We start from the raw sequence: 13,640 nt of genomic DNA on the forward strand, positions 1-13,640 counted from the left end.
ATTGGGCCATGGATACTTTATCTCATCAGTGACATAGTTTGTTCTGGTTGCATACTTTGCATTCTATTTCTGTACCGGGTGTATGACTTTAAAGTTTACTGTAATTTTAGTATCTTTTACTTTTCGCCACCTAGAGTCCACATCATTTGGTGGTCTCTGCTGGAAAAACTTGTATCTACAGTATCTGTAGAAAACGTAGACACATTGATTCTCAGCTGTGGATGCTGTCATGCTCTGAGGTTAGTTGTACTGATCGATGCCTGTAGCTTTGAAGAACGTCTGTGCGGTGATTTTTTTTCTGGTGCTAGATAGAGCTTCCATCATGTTATTATAAAGGTATTGTTTTGTGTGCTTCTTTGGGGGAGGGGTCCAGATCCTAAGACTGAAGAATTGTAATTGAGATCTGCATCTTATATGTAAAATTACCAATTTATGGAAAAGTAAAAGAGAAATCTTGTCTGAAATTTTTTCAGACTTTTTGTTTTAAGGTGAAGAATTCTTTTTGAAAAAGGATGAAAGGCAGTCCTTCCTTGTATTGTCTCTAGGGAGAATTACTGATATTATTATTTTATAGGACCTAACAGGACCACAAAGCTTAAAAATGATTACAAATGGATTCAATTTCAAGAAGCACATTACATATTTTACTACAGTTTACAAGCGTGCTAATATTAAGGCCAAGAAAAAAGAGGAAAAGCCAAGAAAGTAGACGGCTGACGTGAAAATCTGATCCTATTTGATCAAAGTGGACAAAATTCTGATGCCACTTTCAGTGTTTAAAAGGAAAATATCCCCATTTAAATTTCTAACAATTAAAATGCTCCTTGTGAATTGTCTTTTCAAGATCCTATATTGTCAGATCTTTAGTAATTCTGGAAGAATTTACTAAAGGGTAAAAGGATATTTTTGTTAAAAGTTTGGTTAAGTAGGTGGTTTTATTTTTAACCACCATAACCAAAAAGGTAGAGAGTTCCAGACTCCCAAAAGGATCTTTTTAAAACCAACGTAAAACTTAGTTGACAGTTCATATTTTTATGAAAAAAAGTCAAAATCTTCTTTCTAGTTGAAAGAAATCCAAGGTGGTAACTCTCATGTGTTAAGAAATTTAATGAAAAGCTAGAAAATAGACATGCTTATGATAGAAATTAAGATAGAACCTTGGCCTTTGTTTTGTTGCATTTTACTATGTTAACATCTCATGCAGTTGAGTTTACCTTTTAAGTAAAGGCTCACTTTTAACTCCTTTCGAAATAGAGCCTTCATAGTAGAGCCTGTCTCTGTGGTCAACAGGTATCTGAGATTGATAAACGTCAAGGCTGTATTTATGATGCCAAACCACAATGACGTACCGTAGAACATGATAAAAAAGTTTTTTTTTTTTTGACAAAACCTTTCACAGTAAAAATAAATCATATAGAGGCACAAATAGCCGATGGTGAAATGTGTCGTTTTCAGAACAACATGTTGATGGATGACTGTATAGGAAAACAAAGGAATTTGGCCAAAAAAAGCAGGTATCAGGAAATGTAATCATAAGTGGATACTTTGGAATCAAAGTGGTAGTATTTGAGAGTTACAAATGATTTACCTATCCTTTCAAATGGGCATGACTAATTAAATGTCTGGTTTAGGCAGATGGCATACAGACAGATTCTCCACCCCCCTGAAATTTGCACTAATCAGAGTTGCACCCTTAATACTGTATTGTGTCTTACAGTGTAAAGTACTCAGAATGCCCATTGTCAAATGTCAGAAGAGAGCTAGTACATTCTTCTGACTTTTGACAATGACTTGTGTGGCTTCTAGGACTCAGTGGGTCAGACTGCACGTAGAATAATGAGTGTTTCGGATCTGAAGTCACTTTTTTTCTTTGCTGCTGTTGATGCAAAATCAGCCTTCTGAGATTAAGGAAACTGTTTGTATTCTGTGTTCCATAGCTTGGAGAAAGTGTCTTGGGAGGAGAGGCGTCTGAGACATAGCCCTAGAAGCCTACAAATTAAATAAAGACTAAAGAAGAAATTGGGTTAAAACAGAGTGTAGCTTTATTCCTAAGTTTGAATAAGACATTGTGAGAGAAGCAGGGCAGAGGGAGTACAAGACACCATTAGTTCTAAGAAATGTCTGAGACCCCGCTCCTGCAAGTGGGGGTCACAGACCATCACCTGGGAGCTTCTTAGAGATGCAGCTTCTCAGGTTCCGCCTCACAGCCAGTGAGTCTGAACCTGTGGTTCTCGCGAGATCCACGTTGTCAAATGCACATAAAAATTAGAGATGTTGTCTATTATCTACCATTGGTTCCTGGGGCCATCTTTTAGGAAGAATGACAATGTGGGCTGGATCCTCCAGTGTCCCATTCCAGCAGCCTCTAGTATTACCTAGAATACTGAGTATTTCCCAGATGTCCACTAGTGTGATCTGATCCTTGGATGAGATACCCTGGAACGGAAGAGAGGAGATAAATTATTGTAAGTTTCCATCTTCTCAAGAATGTTTTTTCATGGTAGCTATACAGTTTGCATTGGCATGATTGATCCCAATAAAGTAAGTAACACAGCTCTTCTATTCCAATTAAAGGCAGGGGATTTCTCTCTTTTGATAGCTCCATTAGTTATTATTTTACCCCTAGTAACATGGTTTGAGTTCTGTGGATGCGTTGACTAAGATTGCTTCAAGGTGAAGGGGGTCTTGGAGGGGAAGTGTCGAGATAAGGGCACTTTGACCATGAGTGAGGTTGATAACTCCCTCCAGGCCGAGAAATGGGACAACATTCAGCTTCATGTCTCATAAGAGAGTGAGGTGTGGGCTACTAAAAGAAAGAGAAGGCTTAAATGGGAGATTAGCTTCATTCTGTTGATGAGATGGTGGCGTGACTTTGCTTTTTCCTTTTTTTTTTTTTTTTGGTCTTTTGGTCTTGTGGTTTAGGAAGACAGGAACTTACTTCTCCACATCCAGTAGAGGTTAGCTTCCTTTTTATTAGTTGGTCGGCAAGCAGTTTCTATCTTCTGTTGGCAGTCCAGATCCACCAAAACACTTGATTAACTAGAAAGCAATGCCAGTCTCATGCCAGTGTAGGAAATAAGTGAAAAAGCATCATTTTCCTGGCAGCCAAGTATCAGCTGCTTATGGCCAATTTTGGCAGTGAAATGATAGGGATTAAAAATAGTCTGAAGATGGTCCAGTCTTAAGTAAGATATTTAATGATGAACTTTCCTTGGGAAAGTGCATCTTTCTCCCTGCTAAGGACCACGTGACTCCCTGCAATAATTTATTCTGTAGGAAAAAAACTACATGGTTGCCCCTGGAGTTTGCAAGTCACGTGCTGTTGAGTGATTATATTTGTGGACCTTTGTAAAATTTTATAGTTCACTTAGTTCCCTTTTCTGTCGTAGGGCTTTCCTTGCTGTTCAAAGTCTGTTGCAAACATGGCTTTCTTTTGTGCGTCCTGTTACTTTCAGCTGTGCTATCTAGTGAGAACTGATTGATCTTTTTAACAGTCCTTAATTGACCTGGTACATTTCAGATTGTTTAAATGCACAGAACGCCAGGTAACAGAAAGCCACAAGTTGTTGTTGTTGTTTTTAAAAGCAAACTCTCAAAGTTTTCCCTCATCTTTGCTTCCAGTCCTAGTTGGTTTTTTGGAGGAAGAGTAAACTCACTCAGAAAGCAGGTGTGTGGGTGCTGTGTGTATGACTAGTGGTCCTGCTCAGCTATCCCCATGCCCATTTCTGAGGTCGCTCATCGTGTCTTAGCAGTAGTCACGCAAAGCAGTATCTCAGCCCAAGTGCAATTGTGCTAGAAAAACAACACTGTCTTTGTCATGTACAAGTAGAAAGGTTCCCCCACCTCCCCACCCCCCCCCCCGCCCTGAGATAGATTGTATTTGAGGTTCAAAGGTTCTGTTAAACCTTTTTAAGGTAATCTAATATCATCACCTTATTCAGTCATAGCTGTAACCTTGCAAGCTGGTCACCTCTTCCCCCAGCTACATACAGGAGACCACTCCATGAATTTATTTCACTAGGAAGCTTTTCTTTTTCATTCTTCTTGGTTTGATTCAAACAGTGTTAGTGCTTGACATATAAAGAGGATTAACGATGAAAATCATCCAAGGACTGAGACAGCTTTTCGACAGACGTGATTGCCAGTCTTTATGTACCTGGCCCTGGGTTAGGTTGGGGACACAGGAAAGACAGCTTTTATCCCTGCGTTGGGTGATCTCACGGGCTAGTGTCATAGGTGTCTAAGTGAACTCATAGTTACACGCAACCCTATTAGCATGATCCTGGAGGCTCAGATTTAGAGAGAAAAAGAAAAAAAAAACCCAAGTATATATTATTTTGCATACACTTCTATCTTTGTCTTAAAAAGTTACTTCTAACCATATGGCTGTTCATGTGTGCATTAGATCTGATTTAAATAGGAGGAGAAATGTAGGTAATTTAAAAAATACTGTACAATACAAACACACACTTAAGAGAACTGAAAAGCCAGGGGAGTTCCCTTGTTAAATATTTACCCATTAAACACCCTTAATACACATTAAGAAGATTTAATAAACACCTGTCTTCAATTTTTAAGGTATTTCAGTAATTCTTTGTATTTAAAAGACAATCACGGCTTTGAATTGGATGATTAGAATAACTTAATTTGAAGAACTGCCTTTCTTAAATCATCCTCATATGCAGAAAAATACAAGTTGATTTTGAACAGAACATGGGCTCTTCCTTTGGGAGAGATTTAAAAAAAAAAAAAAAGCTTTTGTTTTCTTTTGTTTTAGGTTATAGTACTCTTCCCTTTATTAAGAGGCTTCTCTTCCAAAATCAGTTTATAGAAATTTCTAGTCCACTGTAGCATTTGTGTTCCCAAAAGGCAGGTCTTGTACTGTCTAACTGCTTGCACTTGTGGTCCTCCTTCTTTAGATGGAAGATTGTAAAACTTTTGAAATTACAACCAAGCCTTTTTCCTTCACCAGTTTGTTCTGATATGTGCTCAACTCTATAGTGCTGACATTGTTTCTCTGCTTTTTGCTTGCCAGACAACAGAAGGACAGACAGCTGTCCTTCAGTAAGAATAATGATTGCATGATTGTTTCTAGCTCTTTCTCATGGGGACCCTGCCCCATGACTGTCCCCTAGCTGCCCATCATCCCACCGCTGGGAAGCCTCCAGGATGTAGCTCCTGTGCCTTCCTGACACACGCAGGGTAGGAGTCACCTGAAGCAAAGAATGTTCTGCCTGCGTTCCAGCGAGAGGGTGTGGAAGAGGGCTGTGGCCAGAGCTAGAATATAACCTCGACTTCAGTCTTGCTGCAGGCAGCAGGGCAAGGCACAATTCTGTCCGCAGAAGGTGACGCTTTTCCCTTAGAGATGGTGAATTCCAGCCGCTCTGGGGAGTTGGGGGGAGACAGAATCCGCCAGCAGAACTTTTGCTTGCTCGGATCTCTGCAGTGTGAGATTAGAGGGGTTATTCCCTGGGCATAGAGAAGTTTTGACTAACTTAATTAAAATAGCTTCTGCTCAAGACCACTTCCCCACCCGCCCCTTAGACGTGTTTGAAAGGGAACGTCCCTGCCATGCTGGGGTGACTGTAGCGATGTACTGAGAGCTACTTGGGTGATTTTTCTTGGGGGATTGACAGGATTCTGTGAGAAACTTCTCGACAGAATGGGGACCTCTCTTCCCCGTGACACATGGAACACGCACTTCCCTGGGAAACTGTTTGGAAAATCTGTGTTTTCACCCTGCTCCTTGTTTTGCCTTCAGAATGTCAGGGATAGAGCCATATTCCATTTTTAGTTAATAATCAGCTCATCGGCTCTCTGGGGCTTCAACATAATGAGTCAGAAGCTTATGACTGACCCCACTCTCCTCTTTTACTATGCCTCCTGAAAACAACCCGAGGACCCACGACGTCAAGTGAAGCTTTAATATTTCAAGGGAGATTTTCCATCGAGGCCAGTACAGCTTTCTCGTGACAGTTCCAATTACTTTATTTCTTTCTTTTTAACTATCTTTTCTTAAGCTGCGGAAGTATCGGGAGTTTGCGACTTTTAATGCTTGGAGCACCGAACAAAGGATCAGTGTTGCAGGCTGTCTCTTCTTGACTGTCTCCTCCACTTCTGGGCCGAGAAGGAAGATGGCTTTAGCTGGCAGCACCGTGAATGTTGTATCTGTGTGGTGACTCTGACATTGAACCGCAGCCCGCTAGGCCACTCAGGTGCATTTGAATTTTCCAGGAGAATCTGGGACAGATACTTAGTCCTCTTAATTCACTCCCTATTTGCTGTATGTATTACCCTCTCGCAATTAGAATAGGAATAAAATTAACTGCAAATTATATCCTCAGCTTCAGAGATTGATATTTTATCCTACTTAAGGAAAAAAAAAAGGCAAGTCCATAAATGATGCCTTTTGGCACTTTTGAGTCTAAAATTTCAGGGCTACCCCCTAGTCATTTCCCTTATGAATTCTTGCTAGCATCTCTCTCTCTCTCTTTCATTTTAAAACTGAATGCTTTTAGAGGTGGTTTTGAGTTTTTGTAATAACAAAATTGTAAGTATAGTGAGGCGGAACCACTTACTAAATATTAAAGTAACAGTATAAGAAGAAAAGAGTATGAAGAAGTCTTATCAAAACAAATGAGCGGGGCGCCTGGGTGGCTCAGTGGGTTAAAGCTTCTGCCTTCCGCTCAGGTCATGATCTCAGGGTCCTGGGATCAAGTCCCGCATTGGGCTCTCTGCTCAGCAGGGAGCCTGCTTCCCCCACCTCTCTCTGCCTGACTCTCTGCCTACTTGTGATCTCTCTCTCTGTCAAATAAATAGATAAAATCTTTAAAACAAAACAAAACAAAAAACAAACGAGCAATCGTTCACAGAATTTAACTTATGAAAGGCAGGGATGGAAATGAAAAGAGTAATGAAGCTCTTGTGATTTTGCATATCATACACGTTAATTTTATTTCATTGAAAACCCGTTTACTGAGGGTCTGCTATGTGCAAGGCTCTATGCCAGGTGTTTTAGTTGAGTAAAAGAATGTGTAAGATCAACTTTGCCTTCAAGGAACTTGCCTAAAAAGATGTAAGTTGCTGTAATCTTTGCCACTCTTTAATGGATGGAGAGATCTGGTCCAGCTGAAAGGGGACCTGGAGGAGTTTCATGCAGGAGGTGGTCAATAGAGGTATGGAGAGGAGGCGTTTTAGATAACTGGACTGGAGAAGTCAGAGCAGACAGGAATGTATGAAGCCTAATTGGACAATATTGCAAATAGTAAAGAGTCTGACTTGGTTGGGACGCAGAGCTCTCTCATGAGATATGACTGGGTCCTCAGTTGAGACGTTTAAGTAAATTTGGTGAAGTTTAAATAAACTTGGTAGACATTAAAATGAGTATCAAAAGGGTTCTGAGGCAAGGCGGGGTGTGTGGGCTTGCAGAACATTGCTGGACAGTGAGAGACCAGGAAAGGGGTTTGAACCATGGTGGCAGAGTGGGGAATGGAAAAGACGGGGCACATGTGGGGGGCAGTGCTGAAGGGAAAGCAAAGGACGTACAACAGGTTGAAGGAGCAGAAGACTCAAGTCTGAAACCCAGCTCATTCAAAAAGTGTTATTGTCCTCAAGAGAAAGAGGAAAGATAGGAACAGTTGCTGTTTTGTGGGGGTAAATGTGATGAAGTTAATTTTGGACATTTTCAGCTTGAGTTTCCAGTAGGATACCCAAGTGGAGATGCCCGTTAGCAGTTAGCCTTGAGGATCAGGAGCTCAAGAGAGAATCTGGGGCAAGACTGCGATATGCTTTCCCCCCCAAGCCAGGTAGATTTCCCATTTCCTTCCTGCGTTTCCAGAAGTGGTCCTAACAGCCCCTGCTGATTCCATACTGCTTTTCCCCAAAAGTCCTCTATAGACTTCTGTGGATTGGATGGAGGTGATTAATGTAGGCTTAATGTGGACTTGGCTTTCCACTACCAGTTTACTAACTTAAACAGTAATTCAACTTGAGTCAAATTAATGTTGTCCCAATATCCTAATAATAATCCCCATTTGTGCAGATCTTATACAATCAAAGTGTTCTCCTTCATTGGTACTTCGTCATTTAGAAATCTATTTCTCCTATCCTATTTAACTGGTACCTAGCAGAGTAGATCATAGGTATGTACAATAGTTGTTTATTGAATGAATGAATGAATGAATAAAAGATTATGGAAGAGGCACTTTGAGCATCTAACTCATCCCAACCAACTAATGTTCTCCTACTCTCCTTAACTGTAGAGTGTGTCTGTGTTCCAAATGTCCCCACGTCACAGATTTAATAGAAATGAGAAAAAGGAAAACACCTGTGGAGTATTTTGATTTCATCACTTACCCCTGAATTGAAAAAGTCTGTCATTCATACTTGACTAGAAGTCTAGATTTACATTAAATTTATTTTAGAATTTAAATTGAAAATAATCTACATTAAACATTCAACTTCAGTAAAAGTCTTTAATGCTAATATTAGACACTAGGCTATGGGTTGCCACCTTAGATCTGTTTATACAAGGAGGGCACACAGCCTCTACATATATGCTTATCTACTCTCAGTCCCATGGTTCAAATATCAAGCCCAGGAGAAGCCTTGATGGCATGGCTGAGATTTTCATCTCCTTATCATTAAAGAAATCAGGGCTCGTCCAGGGTTCTCACAGTGGGAACAAGGTGGTTTCCTTCCTCCCCTAATGAGTGTCGTAGCTCCAATATAAAAGAACTACAGCATAGAAGTCACAGCGATAAATGAGCCCTTCGTTCCCCTCCCACGAAACCAAGCCGCCCGTTGAAGGTGGCAGTCAGTCGAGCTCAGCGTTCCCAGAGGTGAGAGAGCCCAAGATTTTACCTCTCCAGACACTGACCAGCAAGAAGACCACCAGGGGCATCCTGGATGAAAACCACCGGCCTGGCAGCTTTGGACTCAATGCTCTGTATTGCTTGAAGCCGGAATCACTCTCTGTGGTTTTAAGAACTGGTGGAATTTTGCATTTTAAGAACCCTCATCCCTTGGCATGAAGCAAACTCAAAGTGTTATTGCTCATCCTTTGTCATCTGTTTGAGAAAGATCGTATGATTTGTTTACTTGTAATGAAGCTTGACCATACTTCTCCAGGGGCTTTTTAAAAAGAAGGATGTGTCAGCTTGCAGATTTGTCCCCATGAATGAAACCACAAGCAAATTCTCTCCTCCCTCCCCTCCCCCCTCTCGTTTCTTTAGTGACCATCTGTGCATTACGTTACCATTGCCAGACCCTCTTCAAGTGGCTTATCTATGAGTGAATTCAGAAACTTCAAATTATAAAGGACACCCAGATAATTGGCCTGTTCTCCCAAGGATCTGTCCCCCGTGCTGCTGCCAGATTCCTTCTTAATGAACACATCGAGTGACAGTGGGATTCTTGAGCTTGTCCGCATCCGTGAGAAAATGAGCTTCCCTGCTTTGTAACAGCTTGTGGCTCGGGGGAAAAAAAATGACAGCCATTGCACAAGTCTCCTTTGAAAGTCGTCTTCTTTCCCATAAATGATACTTTGAGAACACACTTAAGGGGTTATTAGTTTTCTATTTCATGCTTGGCCTGTGTGTGAGAATAACACCAGCTGTCACTGCAAATCAGTAGCTAAACACGCTTTGTCTGGTTAATGTGAGCATTTAATATTTGGCTCAATTAAAAATTAACTGATGAAAGTACATGTCAAATGGAAACTGAAAATACCTTTGGAAGGAATATTGAAAGGGCATGACCAATGAAGAAATTAGTGCTTTTAAAATGTGGGGACTTGGGGGAAACTTAATATGAGTCGAGACCCTTGACTCTTCCTTCAGACCTCGCTACCTGTTTGGCTCAGCGCAGTACTGAAAAGGATGTCCTCATTCTTACGATGTAGGACCCGGTGGCATTTCTGTATTTTCTAGAGAATAACTGGGGTGTTTTGCTTTGTTCCGTTTTATGCTGAATGATACAATGAAAGCAAACAGAACAAGGGATCATTTATTCATTTGTTCCACTTTTTTTTTTTTTTTTAATGGAGCACGTGGTTAGGCCAGGCCCTGGGAAAGTGGGAGTGCTCCCAGTTTGCGGGGTGGAGATCATCACCCTGATGATGTGGAGCCTCGAGAGAGCCAGGAGAGAAGATAGACAACCACAGCAGGGGCACTTATTAGAGTCCAGGAAGTCTTCCCAGGAGAGGGGGCTGGAGCCTGAAGGAGGAGCTGGAGCTAACCTAGAGACGTGGGAAGGAGGAGCGAAGTGTGGCCAGCAGGAAGATCCTGGGGAACAAAGGTCTGGGACGCCAAGAGCCTGTGGTGGGTGGGCTGCAGGCAACCAGGAGTCCAGCTGGGCTGGAGGGAGGGAGGAGCACAAAAGGGGGTAGATCAGAAAAGGCAATGCGGGGGTTGCACCGTAGAAGGGTTTATTCTAGAAAGGTCCTGCCATGAATGAGACAGGGAGAAGCTAGTTCAGCAAATGAGCTAGAGAGCTGTACCTGACCTGGACGAATGGCAGTAGGGACAGCAAGAAGCTGATAGCCTTAAGCAATGATTAGGACTAGAACGGACAGATTTTTATTTAGGAAGATAGAGTGATGGACTGAATGCTTCAGAACATGGCTCATTTCTTCTTCCATTGCAGTGCTCCGTTTCCACAATCATTTTAAAAAGAATGTGGTCCTCGTTGTAGTAGATATATGAAAATATATGTTTTTCTTATTTCCCATTTGTTTCAGTTAACCCTGCCTGGCTGAAAATTTTATTTTGTTAGAAGTCTCCTTGTAATAAGTCGTCATTAATAACCAGTTAAAAAAACTGTATGTGAAGAAAGAAAGAATTCAGTTTTGAGAGGCAGTTTTCATAGAATCTGCCTCCGCATGAAAAGAATCTCAAGAGTGGGATCTCACCTCGACGGAGGATTTTAAAGATTTTATTTATTTATTGACAGAGAGATCACAAGCAGGCAGAGAGGCAGGCAGAGAGAGGGGGGGAAGCAGGCTCCCAGCTGAGCAGAGAGCCCGATGCAGGGCTCGATCCCAGGACCCTGAGATCATGACCTGAGCTGAAACCAGAGGCTTAACCCACTGAGCCACCCAGGCGCCCCTCAGCCGAGGATTTTAAAGTTTCCAAGGGAATTTTGTTTCTGTTGTACCCTTTGGTCTTCATGGCGACCCTAGAGCAGGCAGGTGTTATATTCCCACTTTCTCAGCCCACACCCTTCTGTCCTCTCTTTGTTCCCATGCAAAGAGAAAGTTCTGGGGAGTTGTGGGGGAGCCAGTAAGGCCAGAGGAGCTGGTACTGGTTCCCAGACTCAGAATCCAGTGGTTCTGTCCTTGCTCTGTGCTGCTTCTCAGGGTCTGTTTTCACAAGGACACCAGATGCCTCAACAGAAACTTAATCCAGTATATCTAATTTTGAAAAGTAGTATCCTCTGCTGCCTTTTACCTCAAACAAAAGGTCAAGGAAATTAAAATGCGGTCTTTTGTTTCAGGTTTCTCTCCCCCCACCCGCTTTCGATTGGGCTTTTGAAGGGGGCTTCATGTTTATGGGATGGGCAGAGGGGCACCTGACCTCTTGCCCTGTGAGGCCCCCGCGTCCGCTCAAGATGCCGCGGCTGTGCTCGGGAGCTGGGCAGGACTGAGCAGGCAGCTCCTCCAAGGGGACAGTGGTGTGAGGGACAGACGAGTTCTCGAAACTCAGCACGAGGGTTCTGGGACACAGCAGGGCAGGTAGAATTATACGAATGTGGACGATCACTTGGATTGTGTGGCATCTAACCAGCAATCCGCGTTTGTGTTAACTCCTAAGATTGGCCTCTTTAGGTAAGCAATATAAACTTGGCGATGAAAGCGGTTTCTGAATTTAAAAAGCTGTGGCGCCTTCGTCAGCAAGCTCCTGGAGCGTCCAGAGGGCATGTGGCTATGTTAGTTCAACCTCATTTATTCAGCAAATACTGAGAAGAGCGCTGGAGTTGTAGCAGAAAACGAGGCGGTCAAGAGCCGTCCCTCGACCCTCTCGTGAATCCCGTGTGGAAGTTAGCGCAGTAAACAGGCAAATCATTAACCATATAAGGGACTACAATATAGCAGAAAGGGGACAGACCGATACGAGAGTGTCGCTGGGGCTTATTAACTCTTGCGGGAGTCCTGGGGTTCCTCTAGTGGTACACAGAGGAGGGTAAATGGCTTTTTAAAGTTAACAGCTGAAAACACAATGTTCTACCTTAGTATAACACAGCCCATGTGTCAGTTCAAGGGTTGGGCGGGGGGTGGGGTTACATGCACAATAGAGAGTTAGAGAAGACTTTCATTTTTGGCCAGAATGTTTGGAACATTTCCCCCCCTTACCCCTACTGGTCTTTTCATTTCCCGCATTTCCATGTGTCACAACGTTGTTCAATGGCCCCAGTCACGGAAAGCCAGGACGAGGAAGGAAGGAACTGATTGCACCCACCACATGCCAGACTCTGGGCTTAGCGCTGCTATGGATAGGAGATAATTCAACCCCCATAACCTCTTCTGAGGGTAGGAAGTGGAATTACAGATCGAGGAAGCAGAGGTTTGCAAAATCAAGGAATTTTCCCCAGTAAGAGGCAAAACCAGATCCTTTTTTAGGCAATCCAGGCGGTCATGGATATCCTCTAAAACTTCAGGAATTTTTTTTTTTTAAATGTAAAATAGAAACCTATTAAAAAGTAACACTTGACTGCATGTGACTTTTTGGTTTCTTTTGTGTTTCCTTAGGAAGCCAATTAGTCATCTTTATTTTAGTAACCAGGAGGTGAAATCTTTCATAACACGAACTTTTAAAAGTTCTTTCATAGTTGAAAAAAAAAAAGAGAGAAACATTTTGTTTCGGTCTCTCTCCGCTTTGGCTCCAACAGTCTGTGTAAATAGCTTTTGAAAAATAAGTAGTAATCACCGCTTCATACCGGAGACGGGACACCTGATTCTGAAGCTGTCCCAGGGGTCAGTGTGTGTGTTGGAATAACAAATCCGCAGTGCGTTCCTGGTTCAAGAGAAATGACCTCACTGTCCAATTGTAACCTACCTGATGCCTTAATCAGGAGGTGGGAAAAGTCTGTGGTTTTACCTCTTGGGTCATCTTCAGCCCTCTGCTGTCTTATTTTAGGCATGACCTTAGTGTTTTTTTCCAGAGTCCAGAAGTGGAATGACAGGTTACTCAAGCTTACCAGATGATGATGTATCCCTTTTTTTATATTTAGCTGTGAATTTTATTCTACTCATAAACAAACCCACTTTCAGCCACCACGCTGTATCAAGGGAGAGTTGTTTCCATCTCCCTTGGTTTAATTTGGATACATTTGACCTAGAACAGCACAGTGTTTCCACAATAACATTTGAACAGGATGCTGCTGGGCTCGTCTGCAGGGTTCAGGGAGTTTCGGAGTGGGCCAGGAAACGACTTTCTTAAAAGAAACCTAAACACTAAGACCTGACAAGATAGGAAACTCTTACTAGGCTCCTTATTAAACCTATCTCTGTTTTTCCTTGCTTTCTCATTAATTTCTGTATCTCTTTGTGTTATTAAACAGTATCGGTTGAAGAGTTCACTTAAGTTCATGTGCTAAAATGAGTAACTCAAATTCAGAGGGCATAAAATAAAAACAAAAAATTG

General features: G+C 42.2%; 1 protein-coding gene across 1 annotated transcript in view; it reads left to right on the top strand.

Annotated features, from left to right (window-relative positions):
- The window catches only part of BCL2 (BCL2 apoptosis regulator), a 166,042-nt gene that overhangs the window by 2,500 nt on the left and 149,902 nt on the right, over positions 1-13,640 (top strand). The window lies entirely within an intron of this gene.

This window comes from Martes martes (genome assembly GCF_963455335.1).
Source record: "Martes martes genome assembly, chromosome: 13".
NCBI lineage: Eukaryota > Metazoa > Chordata > Mammalia > Carnivora > Mustelidae > Martes > Martes martes.